This window comes from Saimiri boliviensis, chromosome 19 (assembly GCF_048565385.1).
Source record: "Saimiri boliviensis isolate mSaiBol1 chromosome 19, mSaiBol1.pri, whole genome shotgun sequence".
Classification (NCBI taxonomy): Eukaryota; Metazoa; Chordata; class Mammalia; order Primates; family Cebidae; genus Saimiri; species Saimiri boliviensis.
The window spans coordinates 25,563,363-25,577,982 of NC_133467.1; the positions used below are offsets into that span (position 1 = coordinate 25,563,363).

Consider the following 14,620-nt stretch of genomic DNA (forward strand, 5'->3'; position numbering starts at 1 on the left):
CAGGTATAGAAAGACTGCATTCTTTCTTTGAACTGATTCATTGAAAACTGAGAGTAGTTTGGTAATTAAAAAGGCAGGAAAGTTCTTCTTACTTTTCCAGTCTATGAACACAAAAAGAGAAAAAGGCAAAACTAAGTAAGCGGTATAAAATAACCTAACACTTAAAGAGAGAACAATTACACACAGTGGGGGACACTGGACTATTCATCAGGGCACATTCACATTAGCTGCCTTAGGCAGGCACCTCTCATGCCCATTTTCTCACCTACAAAACAGAAGTAACTAGTACCTGCCCTTACTAAAGGAACATGGAGATAGAGAGTTCTTTGAACATGTATTGTATGGTGCATTCTTTCATGAAACTGGATAAAACAGCCTACTTAGATTTTTTTCTAAGGGTACGTTTCACTAACATTAAAAAAAAAAAAAAAAACACCTGATGTCCAAATTTGACATTAACCTCCCCCCAATATACAAGTATCTATTGTCTTTATATATATACATATTTAGAGGATACGGATAGCAATAGATCCATACAGGTTGCTATAGATGTAAAGTATTCTGAAAAAAGACATAAGATTACATTTTGTATTTAGAAAAAGAGGAAGATCAATACTTGGTACACACAGGTATGAAAATTCACTATCACTGGTTGACCATCCCTCTCTTTGATATGAAGCCTCAAAATCCTGATCAACAGAATTCAAACAGCCTCAACCAATAAAGAAGAAATGGTATATGCTATGACTCTTATTTACTATCTACTCGTACTATTATAGCTATTTTTGATTTAGCATAACTAATTAGTATAACTGGTATAAGTGAGTGTAACTGATGGAATAGCATAACTAATGAAAACTGTGTAAATTTTACATATCCATACTCAGTGCTCATATAACTGGCTCACATAACTTTTTTGTATACATTCAATGATGTTCCTATTTCATGAATCTGAACTAACAACTCAGGTGCAATGGTGCAGACAAAATCAAATGCAGTTCAAAGTGTCTTAAAAAGGAGTTGTTGAGGCCAGGCATCGGGCATGGTAGCTCACGCCTACAATCCCAGCACTTTGGGAGGCCGAGGTGGGCAGGTCATGAGGTCAGGAGATTGAGACCATCCTAGCTAACACAGTGAAGCTAAAAATACAAACAATTAGCCAGGGGTGGTGGCAAGCACCTGTAGTCCCAGCTACACAGGAGGCTGAGGCAGGAGAATCGCTTGAACCCAGGAGGCGGAGGTTGTAGTGAGCTGAGATCACACCACTGAACTCCAGCCTGGGCGACAGAGTAAGACACTGTCTCAAAAAAAAAAAAAAAAAAAAAAAAGAGTTGCTGGTTGGGCATGGTGGCTCATGTCTATAATTCCAGCACTTTGGGAGGCCAAGACCAGCAGATCACGAGGCCAGGAGATCAAGACCATCCTGGCCAACATGGTGAAACCCTGTCTCCACTAAAAATACAAAAATTAGTGCCATTGCACTCCAACCTGGTAACAGAATGAGACTCCCTCTCAAAAAAAAAAAAAAAAAAAAAACACAAAAAAACAAAAACAAAAATTAGTTAGGTGTGGTGGCACACACCTATAATCCCAGCTACTTGGGAGGATGAGTCAGGAGAATCGCTTGAACCCAGGAGGTGGAAGTTGCAGTGACCTGAGATCGTACCACTGCACTCCAGTCTGGGCAACAGATTGAGACTCTGTCTCAAAACCAAAAACTAAACAAAAAACTGTACATACTTTAAGAGAATGAAAAGAATTTTTAAACTGTAAGAAATACCTAAAGCAAAAAGCACACAAAACCAAAAAGCACCTTAAGGAATAGTGAGACATTGAGAGAAATGAATAAGCAAAACAAATTTTTAACAAATCCACTAAACCCTCCTAAGTAGGAACTGTAACCCGTAAGAAAAATCCACCCGACCTTCCAATACGATGGTTACAAACTAAGAAGCTCTTTCTCGCTATCCATTGGCACATCTTGAGACCTCTTATTCTTTTGAAATATTCCCCAACTTATATTGGATGCAAATAAACCAGGTGTGGTCCTTACAACAGTAATCCTGCCAGTCTCTACTGAGTTTCCACAGCAACATGCACAGCTGGCAATGGCAAAGAGGCTGTACTGGCTTCAGACAGGTTTTAAAAATTTCAATACTCATTTAGTGAAATAATTATGTTCTCTTAGTTAAAAACAATTTTTAAAAAATTTTATCTTTGCTTGAAATGTTAAACAAAATAAAGCAAGGTATTTTCTGCTAGTCCAAAAGTGGCTTTCAGCCCAACAGCAATAACTAACATGTCTGTGAAAAGTTACAAAATGCCAATCACCAAGTGATAACCATTCTTTGACTAAAGAAATACAAAATTTTAAGTGAATATTCCCTATGGGTTACCTAATGTAATAAGTAACATTCAGAGAGAGAGGAAAAAAAGAGAGAACCAATATAAAATCTAATTTAAACAGTAGTAAATAAAATTTTAAGTGAATATTTCCTGTGGGTCACCTAATGTAGTAAGTAACATTCAGAGAGAGAGAAGAGAGACAACCAATATAAAGTCTAATTTAAACAGTAGTAAATGCTATGCATCTTTTCCTTAAATAAATTTAATATGACTGTTCCTTGATTTAATTAAAATCGTTAAGAGTTTTTGCAGCTGGGCATGGTGGCTCACGCCTGTAATCTCAACACTTTGGGAGCTCAAGGCAGGTGGATCAACGGAGGTCAGGAGTTCGAGACCAACCTGACCAACATGGTGAAACCCGTCTCTATCAAAATACAAAAATTAGCTAGACATGGTGGCGTGATCCTGTAATCCCAGCTACTCAGGAGGCTGAGACAGCAGAAATGCTTGAGCCTGGGAGGTAGAGGTTGCAGTGAGCAGAGATCATGCCACTGCACTCCAGCCTGGCGACAGAGCAAGACTCCATTTCAAAAAAACAAACATACACACAAACAAAAAAAAACAAAAACAGAAATAAGAGTTTTCATAATGGTGATTCTTCTTGTAAATTTTTAATTTTTATTTTAAATTCAGAGGATATATGTGCAGGTTTGTTACCTGGATATATTGAATGATACTGAGGTTTGGGCTTCCACTGAACCATAACCCAAACAGTGAATACAGTGCCTGATCTGTAGTTTTTCAACCCTTGCTCCCCTTCCTCCTGACCCTTTTGGAGTCCCCAGTGTCTGCTGTTCCTATCTATATATCCGTGTGGTACCTACCCAATGTTTAACTCTCACTTACAAGTGAGAACATGTAGTATTTTGTTTTCTGTTTCTGCAATAATTCGCTTAGGGTAATAGCCTCCAGCTGTATCCATTTTTATGGCTGTGTAGTATTCCATGGTTATCTGTGTACCACACTTGCTTTATTCATCATTAATGGGCACTTTGGTTGATACAATGGCTTTGCTATTGTGAACAGTGCACAGTAGCTATTCTTAAAGGGCAGTACCTGGATCAGCATCATGAACATTATCTGGAAACCTATGAGAAATGTACATTCTTGGCCCCTACGCCACACCTACTAAATCAGAACCTTTGGAGGTGGGGGACCCAACAATCTGTGTTTTAATAAACCCGTAGAAGATTCTGAACCAATGACTTACAGTGTCAAATGTCAGAGAAGACAAATATGAAACAGAAAATGCAATGCTTTATCCCATTCTTTGGAACTAGTTAAGGAACAGTAACAAAATAAAATGTAAAAAACTCAGTGATCTCTTGAATTGAATCTGTTGGCCAACATCTCACTGTCTAAAGGATATGCAGAGATAAATAGTAGTTCAACATGTCTATCATTCCTACACATGTAAAGCACCAAGGGAAAATCAAATGTCTGTTTACAGGGACAGGAGGGTCCTTGCACATAGAACATTAAATCCACTACCATTCATAATGTATTACTAATCATAATCACTGTCCAATCACTGAGGTCTTTCCACAGAGGGCAGCAAACCTAACCATTTATTCCTTTTAAGAGAATAATTTTTTTCAACATAATATGTATGTAAAGATGAGTATGAAGTTTGAGTAATAAATTTTAACAATGCTTACTACTTAAAAAAAACAACATACAAGAATGCAGTCCTTAGTATCTAACCATAGTGCCTTCATATACTAAAAGATACACCTTTCATTTCATCCTTTAACCTCAGTACATCCAATCACAACTCCTTCCATATTTATTTTCTTTCCATAATTCTAATGGGCAGCACTTCAAAGAAACAGCTAAGCTAGTGAAATTCAAGTGACCAGAGACACAGATTTAATGAAGAAAAGCCACTGGGTAAATAAAACATGCCATATGCTGTTAAAATTGATGAATTCAAGCAAACCGAATAGTTTTCTGAAGCTCATAATTAAAAATAAATTGCTAAATGCCTACAGCATTACACCAGAAAAAAATGGACTTTTAAAATTAAATTTTGAGTGAATCTGAAGACCAGCCACAATTTAAAAAAAAAAAATACAAACCATTCCAGGAAATTCAAAGGGAAGTGTTTGTTTACTTATTCTCAGGATTTATTTCGTAAGCTATTTTACGATAAAAAATATGATGGAATTTACTCAAAGGTCAGATTCTTGACTTTACATATGAGGAAGGAAATAAAAAATAATTACATTTAACTTGTTTTCTTCTGCTTGCTATTATCTTAAATGAGGAAATGCTTGCATCATAGATATATTTTTACTTAAATGTTCAAGAAACATTTTTAGTTAAAGAATAAACTCAAGTCTCGATTTCTAACTTTAACGTGTTTCCAGCATTTACTCTAGTCTTTTGGAAAAAGAAACAAATCCTAGAGTCCTCATTATTGTCTATTCCATATCAAAGGAACAATATGGAATAAACAGAGAATGTATTCACAGGCTCCTCGTTCTTGCTGTTTTTGTTTTGTTTTGTTTGCGGTTTTTTGTTTGTTTGTTTTTGAGATGGAGTTTTGCTCTTGTTACCCAGGCAATGGTGCGATCTCAACTCACTGCAACTTATACCTCCCAGGTTCGAGCAATTCTCCTGCCTCAGCCTCCCAAGTAGTTGGGATTACAGGTGTGCACCACCACACCATGCTAATTTTGTATTTTTTAAGTGGAGATGGGGTTTCACCATGTTGGTCAGGCTGGTCTCAAACTCCTGACCTCAGTGATCCACTTACCTTGGCCTCCCAAATAATGCTGGGATTACAGGCGTGAGCCACTGCACCTGGCCTCTTGCCCTATTTGTTAAGCGTTAGTGTTCCTTAGGGTCCATCCTCAGCCCACTTCTCATTATACCAGTGACTGCCAAAGTATTTTCTTCATGCAACTAGTGTGACAAAATAGATTCAAAATTACTGCTACTGTTGATTGTGACATTTGACTGAGAACTACATAGTAGTAGTACCTGCTGGTTGCCATTCCAACTCTCCCCAGCTGAATAAGAGCAAAGACAAGGAAAGACTGAATGATTAATCCCATCCCTCTAGCTAGTGACTTGTTCAAAAGTGAACTTCATTTCAAATTTTTCCTCAATTTTGGCCAGTGAAATCAAGGACAGAGCTCATGAACCTTTCTGATACAGTATTCCTTTTAACAGAGAACACTGAGACTACTCTCTTTTCTCTGGACTTTATTAACAAGGAAGCATATATTTCCCTGGCTGCTGCTAGTAGTTATTTTGCAACCATGAGGGTAAAGCAAAACACAGAGAAGCAGAGTCCAAACACAGCCCAGTCCTATTGTCCTTGAGGCTTCCAGTTTCTCAGTCACATTAGCCATGCAAACTCCTTTGTATTTAAGCTCCAACTGCCTGAAACTGAAAGCAAACTACCAATAATAAATACGTTAAATTATTAAGAGTTATTAATTTGGTGTTCATAAGTTAGAGTTACCAGAGTTTACTAAGGATTAGTTCAGTGTTCTGGGAAGACATGTGGCTGCCACATACTCTGCCAAAACTCTGCAAAACTCATGTTGTATATGCACATTATGAACAAGTTAGAATTTCCAAAATTTGGTCTGGTTATTAATGCACAATCAATATTAAATTAAGGTTTTTAATTTCAACCATTCTTTCCTGTCTTGCAACTTAGTTATAAGCATATTTGCACCAACATTTCTAGCCTGTAATTTTTTAAAAATCAGCCTTCATATATAGCATATAAATATACTTAGCATATTGTACCTTTACAGCCAATAATTTTTTAAAAATCAGCCTTCATGTCCACTGCTCTGTGTCCTGTTCGCCTAGACGCCTGGCTTGTGTGGCCCTGTGACCTGCAGGTACTGGAGATCTACAGCTACGACGCCGGGACCCCCTAGAAGCCTAGAAATGGAACCATTGACATTTAGGGATATGGCCATAGAATTCTCTCTGGAGGAGTGGCAATGCCTGGACCCTGCACAGCGGAATTTATATAGGAATGTAAGGAAAAAATGCTAAGGGCAGCCAGAGAGAAAGGCCAGGTCACCCACAGAGGGAAGCCCATCAGATTCACAGCAGATCTCTCTGCAGAAACCCTACAAGCCAGAAGAGAGTGGAGGCCAATATTCAACATCCTTAAAGAAAAGAACTTTCAACCCAGAATCTCATATCCAGCCAAACTAAGCTTTGTAAGTGAAGAAGAAATAAAATCCTTTACGGACAAGGAATTATTGAGAGATTTTGTCACCAGCAGACCTCCCCTACAAGAGCTCCTGAGAGAAACACTAAGCATGGAAAGGAACAAGTACTAGTCACTGCAAAAGCAAACCAGTTGGCAAAGACCAAAAATGCAATGAAGAAAATGAGGCAACTAATGGGAAAGAAAACCAGTCAGTAACAAAATGGCAGCATCAAATCACATATAGCAATATTAACATTGAAAGTAAATGGCCTAAATGCTCCAATCAAAAGACACAGACTGGCAAACTGGATAAAAAGTCAGAACCCATCGGTGTGCTGTATTCAGGAAACCCATCTCACATACAAAGACACACATAGACTCACAATAAAGGGATAGATTAAGATTTATGAAGCAAATGGAGAACAAAAAAAAGCAGGGGTTGTAATACTAGTCTCTGATAAAATGGACTTCAACAAAGATCAAAAGAGACAAAGAAGGACACTACATTATGGTCAAAGAATCAATCCAACAGGAAGAGTTAAATACCCTAAATACATACGTCCCCAACACAGGAGCACCCAGATACATGAAGCAAGTTCTTAATGACCTAAAACAAGATTTAGACTCCCACACAATAATAGTGGGAGACTTCAACACTCCACTGTCAATATTAGATAAATGAGCAGAAAATTAACAAGGATATCCAGGACTTGAATGCAGAGCTGGACCAAGTGGACCTAATACACATACATAGAACACTCCACCGCAAATCCACAGAATATACATTTTTCTCAGCACCAAATTGCACTACTCTAAAATTGACCATATCCTTGGAAGCAAATCACCCCTCAGCAAACGCAAAAGAACAGAAATCATAACAAACAGTCTATCAGACCACAGCGCAGTCAGAATAGGACTCAGGATCAAGAAACACACACAAACCCGCATAACCACTTGGAAACTGAATAACCTGTTTCTGAGTGTCAACTGGAAACTGTCTCTAAAAAAAAAGAAATACTAGACTTCCATAGAATCAACCCAAACGCCCATAAATGATAGATTGGACAAAGAAAATGTGGTACATGTACACCATGGAATACTACGCAGCCATAAAAAACAAGTTTGTGTCCTTTGTAGGGACTTGGATGAATCTGGAAACCATCATTCTCAGCGAACTAATATAAGAACAGAAAGCCAAACACCGTATGTCCTCACTCATAGGTGGGTGTTGAACAACGAGAACATGTGGACTCAGGGAGAGGAGCATCACACACTGGGGGTAGTTGAGGGGGGGTAGGGAGAGACAGCAGGGGATGGGAAGGGAGGGGAGGATGGGGAGGGATAACATGGGGAGAAATGCCAGATAGAGTATGCACCTGAAGTAAATAAATTTTAAAAAATAAAAAATAAATAAATAAAAATTTTAAAAAAAATCAGCCTTCATGATACAAGTTTTTAAACTGCAAACAGTCCCCATATTTCACACTACAGTGCTTTGCATACAATTGGAAATATGCTGGATGGTTACAGGTATGATTCCACTTTTACATATACCTATGGACATATGTATGAGCATAGGAAAAAGGACTTGTAGGTTCACACTAAATGGTTAATATTTACTATGTACATTTATATTTTTTGTTTGTCTTTTTAATGGACACAGAGTTTTTGTAAATTCATTTTTATTAAAATAATTTTAGCTGCATTCTTTACTTTCCTATTTATTTGGCTAGGTCCCTAGAATCTGACCAAACACTTTTCCTTTATTATCCAAATCAGTGTAAATAAGAGTGCAATGCTGTGCAATCAGTTTTTATTATTTTATTACAAAGAGCCTCTCAAAAGAAGTTTTTCTGCTTCAGATAACCAAGAGCTAAGATGAACCAGTTACAGTCCTAAAAATGGGTCCAACAGAGAAAGATTAAAAACAAATAAGAACCACTTTGGCAGGAATTACAATATTGATATTAAATATAAGGACATGTTACAATATGAGAAAGTTCTAAGTTTTGTGATGAAGAGGAAATAGACAAATATGAATGAAGATTTTTCAAATACAAAGCTCAGGTTGCTTAGAAGTAACATAAAACTGGATTCTTTCTGACCATCTCTCCATTTGGCCTGAGTTTAGGTCTCATTTTACTTGAATATAAAAAGGCTTAATGGATGAACTTCCAAAATGTGGCCCTTACTACTCTGAGTCTCCACCAATAATCTATTTCCTTCAGTAGGATAAATTCTTTGTCCAACTCATGACTTAACTGTACAGAAACTTAAAAAAAGTTTTCTACTTGTAATGTTTTTTAGACCAAATAAAAATTTTAAAGATTTTAAAATATTATAGCAGTTACTATACATGCTCCCCTTCTGAATTAAAAACAGCAGCTCCATAACACATCTCTTCATAGGCTCTTACTTTTTTTCATGTTTAAAGTCACTCATTCTGCAATTACAACAAAAAATTTGCAATGACCCTTAACGGGATCCCTATTATCCCTGGTAAAGAAGAAGGCCTTGTACAGCCCACTCACTTTTTACTGTTTATGGTAACACTAAGCAACCAACTTAGTAGGACATTAAGAGAAATCTGTTATTACAATTGTAGCCTCTGAATCATGTTCATTGGTCCACAAAAGTAATGGCAAAAATGTCTTTAAAAATATTTCAATAGCTTTGGAGGTACAAGTGGTTTTTGGTTACATGGATGAATAATATAGTGGTGAATTCTGAGATTTTAAAGCACCTGTCACCTGAATAGTGTATGTTGTAACCAATATGCAGTTTTTTATCTGGCACTCTCTTCCCACTTTTGAGTCTTCAAAGAGTTATTAATTACTTAAGAGTTATTAATCATAACTGTATGCACTTGCATACGCATAGCTTAGCTCCCACTTATAAGTGAGAACTTAAGGTATTTGGTTTTCCATTCCTGAGTTACTTCACTTAGAGTAATGGCCTCCAGCTCCATCCAAGTTGCTGCAAAATACATTATTTTGTTCCATTTTATGGCTGAGTAGTATTCCACAGTGGATACATATCACATTTTCTTTATCCACTCATTAGTCAATGGGCACTCAGGTTAGCTCCATTATCTTTGCAACTGTGAATTGGGTTGCAAAACACATACATGTACAGGTGTCTTTTTCATATAATGATTTCTTTTCCTTTGAATAGATACCCAATAGTGAGAGTGCTGGATAGAATGGTATTTCTACTGTTAGTTCTTTTTTATTTTTTTCCTTTTCTTTTCTTTTTTTTTTTTTTTTTTTTTTAAGTAAGACAGAGTAGAGTAGACCCAGGCTAGAGTACGGTGACATGATCTCGGCTCACTGTAACCTCCACCTCCCAGGTTCAAGAGATTCTCCTGCCTCAGCCACCCAAGTTGCTGGGATTATACGCACCCTCTACCACACCCAGCTAATTTTTGTATTTTTAATAGAGATGGGGTTTCACCATGTTGGCAAGGCTGGTCTTAAACTCCTGAGCTCAAGCGATCTGCCTGCCTTGGCCTCCCAAAGTGCTGGGATTACAGGCATGAGCCACCGTGCCCAGCCTTCTACTGTTAGTTCTTTAAGGAATCTCCACACTATTTTTCATAAGCTTATACGAATTTATATTACCACCAGCGATATATAAGCGTTCCCCTTTTGCCACATCTGGCCATTCTTGCAGTAATAAAGTGGTATCTCATTGTGGTTTTAATTTGCATTTCCCTGATAATTCATGATGCCAAGCATTTCTTTATGTTTGTTGACCACTTGTATATCTTCTTTTGAGAAATGTCTACTCATGTCATTTGCTCACTTTTGATGGAATTATTTGTGGGTTTTTTTCCTGCTTGTTTGAGCTCCTTGTTGATTCTAGATGCTAGTCCTTTGTCAGATGTACAGTTTGCAAATATTTTCTCCCATTTTGTGGGTTGTTTCTGCTTACTCTGATGATTTATTCTTTTTATTTATTTTTATTTTTTATTTTTGCTGTGTAGAAGCTTTTTGATTCCATCAGGTCCGACTAATTTGTTTTTGTTGCATTTGCTTCTGGGGTTTTAGTCATGAGTTCTTCACCTAGGCCAATGTCCAGAAGAGTTTTTCCAAGGTTACCTTCTATTTCTGGTTTTGAATCTTAGATTTAAGTCTTTGATCCATCTTGAGTTGGCTTTTGCATAAGGTGAGAGATAAGAATCCAGTTTCATTCTTCATGTGGCCAGTTTTCCCAGCATCACTTATTAAACAGGGTGTCCTTTTCTAACTTATGTTTTTGTACGCTTTATTGAAGATCAGTTGGTTATAAATATTTAGCTTTATTTCCGAGTTCTCTGTCCTGTTCCATTGGTCTACATACCTACTTTTATACTAGTACCATGCTGCTTTGGTAACTACAGCCTTGTAGTATAACTGGAAATCCACTGATGTGATGCTTCCAGGTTTATTCTTTTTGCTTACAATTACCTTTGGCTACCTGAGCTCTTTTTAAGTTCCAATGAATTTTAGGATTTTTTCCTAATTCTTTGAAAAATGATGTTGGTATTTTGATAGGGAATGCATTGAATCTGTAGACTGGCACAATATCAATTCTTCCAATCTGTGAGCATGGGATGTGTTTCTATTTGTGTCATCTATGACTTCTTTCAGCAATGTTTTGTAGTTCTCCTTATAAAGATCTTTTCACCTCCTTGGGTATATTCCTAGGTATTTTACATTTTATTGTAGCTGTTGTAAAGGGGATTGAGTTCTTGATTTGATTCTTGGCTTCATCACTGGCGTACAGCAGAGCTACTGATTTGTAAACATTGATTTTGTAACCTTAGACTTTATTGAATTTGTTTCTTAAATCTAGGCGTCTTCAGGGTTTTCTAGGCATACAATCATGATAGTCTGACTTCCTCTTTTCCAATTTGGATGCTGTTTATTTCTTTCTCTTGCCTGACTGCTCTGGCTAGGACTTCCAGGACTATGTTAAATAGAAGGGGTAAGAGTGGGCATCATTGTCTTGTTCTAGTTCTCAGGGGGAATGTTTTCAACTTTTTCTCATTCAGTACAATGCTGGCTGTGGGTCTGTCAGCTACAGCTTTACTAATTTGAGATAAGTCCTTTCTAAAACCTAATTTGTTGAGGGTTTTTATCATAAAGGGATGCTGGATTTTATCATATGCTTTTTCTTTGTCTATTGAGACGATCATATGGTTTTTGTTTTTAATTCTGTTTATGTAATATATCACTTTTATTGGTTTGTATATAAATCATCCTTGCATCCCTGGGATGAAACCCACTTGATCATGGCAAATTGCCTTTTTTATGTCCTGCTGGATTCAGTTAGCTAGTATTTCGTTAAGGTTTTTTTGAATCTATGTTTATGAGGGATATTGGTCTGTACTTTTAAAGTTTTACTTATTTACTTATTTGTTATTTCTTCTAGTGTTCTTTTTTTTTTTTTTTTTATGTCCTTTCCTAGTTTTGGTATCAGAGTAATACTGGCTTCACAGAATGATTTAGGGAGGATTCCCTCTTTATCAATCTTTTGGAATAGTTTCAGTGTGATTGGTACCAATTCTTACTTAATATCTGGTAGAACTCAGCTGTGAATCCATCTGGTCCTGGACTTTTTTTGTTGGCAAGTTTTGTTTTTGTTTTTAATTGATTCAATCTTGTTGCTTGTTGTCAGTCTGTTCAGGGTTTAATGATGGTGGAAATTTCTAAAGCTTTGCTTCATGCTCTGGACACTAAACCTGGTGTTTAACAGCTAACAATAATATTCGAAGTGGAAAGTGCAGATAAAAATTCCAAGCATCAAGAAATGGTTTTCTATGATTAAAAAGTGCACCTATAAGTAGTGTAAATTTTAGCTAAATCAAACCTAGATCCTATCCTGAATTGGTACACTGGCATTTCTGTAATTTTTCCTTCTTACTTACATTAATAGATTTCATAATAGAGACAAAAAAGATGGCAAAAGAAAACCAAGTCAAAAAAGCATTATTTACTTTATCTATAAGAAGCCTCAACAGCTCTCCCTGCCTCACCCAGTCTCAAAGCACTGAGACAAGGTAATATAAATATTTGTGTTCTCTCTCTTCCCCCCACCCCCCCTTCTAACATGCACTTGAAAGAAAACAAGTCAGACAGTACAACAGCCATGCCAGATCTCAGGAGCCTCAAGCCAGCGGCACTACCACAGGGTAGCCAGAATTCATTTTGCTCACTAGGGAGAAAAGAGAGCACCTACAGTGTTGTTACTCAAACAATCTTTCCCTGCCTCAGACTGTTTAGGAAACTAAATAAGGCTATTAAAATTCTCTCTGCTAAGCTCTAATATGCTAGTAAATAGTATTTTCATATTGGAAAACTTCAACAATATGCTAAAATGCTACAAAAGAAAATGTTATACTTAATGTGAGAGAAGCACCTAGCACCTCCTCCCACTCTGAAAAATTAAAACCTTAAAAAATGTGTTTTTCCTTTATTATAGACTATCCCCCAGAATCTTCTTTTACTTAGAGAACATCAGCAACCAGTCATTTTACCATACTACCTGGATCCCTTCTTACAATTATATCACTTGTTTAGTATAATAACAAAAAAAGAAATTTAAAAAAATATATATCACTTGTTTGTACTAAAATAATCCCAATACTAAGTGAAAAATAAGACAGGTTACAGGCCATAAAAGAAAATATAAGTGGAACAATTAATCATAACAAATAATCAGCTGTGCAAACCAACACTGAATCTTTCCCAGGATTCTTCCTTATCACTTCGCCAAAAATAGCTTAAGCACTGTTGTCCCTGTATCATTAGATTTAGAATCAAATCTAACATAAAAGGCAACCTTTATCTCTTTTAGTTCTTGCAAATAGCAAAGGATAAAAATCACAGTTTTAGAGCAGAGAGAAATGTTAGCAATGATCAACCCAATGCTTTTCATTGTATAAATAAGGAAATGATGCGCAAGGTTGCATGATTTATTTAGGACACTCTGAGTGAATAGCACAGCTGAAATTCAGACCCATTTTCTGATTCTTAGTCAAGATGAGTGTTCTTTACATTGACTCCTCTCCTTCAGAAATGCATATTTTCCAACAATTTTATAAATTTTTTTTTTTTCCCAGACAGGGTCTCACTCTATCGTCCAATTGTAATTCACTGCAGCCTTGTACTCCTGGGCTTAAGCAATCCTCCTGCCTCAGCCTCCCCAGTAGCTGGGATTACAGGCAAGTACCAACCATGTCCAGCTGGCTTTTAAATTTTTCGTTTGTAGCGATGAGGTCTGGCTATGTTTATTAGCCTAGTTTTGAACCCTTGGCCTCAAGTGATCCTCCTGCCTTCACCTCTGTGTTTGGATTACAGGCATAAGCCCCTGCTCCTGGTCAAAAGGATTTTTTAAAAAGTCACCAACATTATGCCAATCTTTTAAAGTATACTGATCATGAGCAACTATTCCCAAAGATAATTTCATAAAATGTTCACACATTCATTCACTCAACAAATAATTGAGAGATTACTATATATAGGAAACTGCACTCTGCTGCTATGTTGCCCTGGCTGGTCTCAAACTCCAGGGCTCAAGCGATCCACCTGCCTCCGCCTGCCAAAGTGCTAGAATTACAAGGGTGAATCACAGTACCCAGCCTTCATGCAATCTTAGTAGTTTCTCATTTATGTAGGAAACCTGTAAATAATTACATATTTGTGGAATAAGGTTTATTCTAAAGAAAACAAACTAAGTGGTTAAACTATATAATATAATTTGAAGTTTTGGATACTGCCTTCAAAGTATCTTCCAAGTTATTATAATTCTTTTTCATTATATTTTGTCTCTCCATGTAAAAATGTACATTTATAATTCAACTGATTTAGCAAATATTTAAATGTTTTTACATTACAATGGGGTCACAAGAAAGTCTAAAAGAGAACAGACCACAAGCCAGCAAATAAATTAACATCTCAGACCAAATGTTTTAAACTGGGTTTGAGTTCCAGTGGCCAAATATAGAACAGAGTAAAAATTACTCTAACTTTTAACATCTGAGAT

At 36.7% G+C, this 14,620-nt stretch overlaps 1 protein-coding gene across 2 annotated transcripts in view; it reads right to left on the reverse strand.

Annotated features, from left to right (window-relative positions):
• Positions 1 to 14,620, reverse strand: part of POU2F1 (POU class 2 homeobox 1) — a 187,635-nt gene that overhangs the window by 102,289 nt on the left and 70,726 nt on the right. Inside the window, exon 1 of one of the 2 annotated variants that reach the window (XM_003928085.4) lies at positions 1 to 14,620. This exon is cut by the window's right edge and continues 14,733 nt beyond it. The exons of the other annotated variant lie outside the window; for it this stretch is intronic. The gene's annotated coding sequence lies outside the window, so the exon portion shown is untranslated. 2 annotated transcript variants of the gene reach the window in all.